This window comes from Bremia lactucae, linkage group LG4 (genome assembly GCF_004359215.1).
Source record: "Bremia lactucae strain SF5 linkage group LG4, whole genome shotgun sequence".
Lineage (NCBI taxonomy): Eukaryota > Oomycota > Peronosporomycetes > Peronosporales > Peronosporaceae > Bremia > Bremia lactucae.
In genome coordinates, this window is record NC_090613.1 from 1,135,457 (window position 1) to 1,137,351 (window position 1,895).

Below are 1,895 nucleotides of genomic sequence, written 5' to 3' on the forward strand. Positions count from 1 at the left end.
GAAAATTGTGGTCAAAGAATTTATTGATGGAGATGGAGGTCAAGATTTACGCTCCAGTGGTTGTGTATGAAGACAACCAAAGTGCGATTGCTATTGCGAAGAACGAAGGATATCAAAGTCAAGCGAAACACATTGATATTCGCTATCACGCGACCAAGTCAAGGCAAAGGTAATTCAGCTGGAGTATATTGAAACCAAGTCAAAGCTCGACGATTTTCCAACTAAGGCAATATCGACCAACAATGTAACGGGCTAAAGTTACCCTAATGTTACACAGTCCCCTTTAAGTACATTTGGTACTTAAGGGGATGGTCGATTACTAAATAATAGTAATTAGACCCAACACTCAGGTGTGGTGCACATTTGTGACCAACCCTTGTGGATGTGATGCACATGGGTGCATTCACATTAGGAGGGATGACGCTTAGCGTCATCCATGATGACGGCTAGCGTCATCAGTTACGCGAGGTATCTATAAAGATACGCTCGCAATACATATTAAATGATATCTATAGAGATATCAATTTAATTGGTAAAAATAGGTATTGTATTTAATTCTTTTAAATACAAATCAGTCTGAAAATTACTACCTACTTGGTAAGTGCGCACGAGGAGACGGATTGCCGCTCCCGTGACGTCACTTCACCAGAGTTCTTAGTGTGTTGGGTGAGGTCGCTTGCGCGCCCACCACAACTACCTCACTGCACGCTAGAGAAGCAGGTGTAAACCGCTTCCTCGCTGTGCTAGGGTGTGTGCTTAAGTAGAGCGTGGCCGCATTACGACGTGCCCGCCTACACTTGGTAGCACTTGAAATCCTTCCCACGACCCGCATCTCTGCGTGTGTACGTGAGGATGAGCCTCAACATTGATTGGGCTCATTTTCCCCACCTCTCCGAACATCATCGGGAGGTGGCAGGGCTAATGGCGCAGGGACTTGGTGAACAAGCCCTGGCCAGGCTCCTGGGTAGTCCTCCTGAGCAACATGTTGCTCAGTTGGAGCAGTTTGAGGCATTTGTGCTCGGACAGCGGAGGGCCGCGTCCGAGGCACAGAGCCATGCTGCGGCGGAGTCCGTCACTCAGACTCAGGATGAGCTGAGGCATGAGCAGGCTCGGAGCGAGGCTCTCAACAGGACTGTTGAGATGCTCTCTGCCCGGCCGCATCAGCCGAGGCCCATTCGGATGGACCCGCCCAAGTTCGATGGAACTGCGGCGCACACGATTGTCCACTGGCTTTTAGCCGTGGAGCAATGTGGTGTCGCCCAGCTCATCGAGGACGACAGCCGGATGGTGTCGTACGCTATGTCGCATCTGCGCGGTAAGGCCTCAGAGTGGGCTTACTCGGCGCTTATGGCGGACAGAAAAGCGTTCCCCTCATGGGCGATCTTTAAGGATAAGATTCGCGCCATGTACCAGCCGCCGAACAACGAAGTGTTGCTTCAGGCGCGCTTCTTTGGGGCGCGACAGGCGAAGCGATCTCTGCAAGAGTATGTGCAAGAGATGCGCTCGCTGTCCGCATCCATAACCGTAGGTCCGATTCCGGAGCACATTAAGGTGCCCACGTTTATGAACGGACTACGGCATGGCCCATCGCGACAGGCCCTTTTCAGAAAGGTGCCGTCGACGATGGAAGAGGCAATCCAAATTGCCTTAGTTGAGGAGCAATCCTACAACAGTGCCTCGGCGACAGCTTGGTATAAGCCGTCGGCCGAGAGGACAGATGCCACTCCTATGGAGTTGGGCAATGCAGACGTGGTCTGTTTTAAATGCGGCAAGCGCGGCCATATGATGGCTCGCTGCTATGCCAGGGTCCCTGCTGGGGCAAAAATGCCCAGCAAGAGGACTCCCTTCCCAAAGGGCGATGGCAAGAACCAGCGTGCGAGACGCATGAGTTCTGC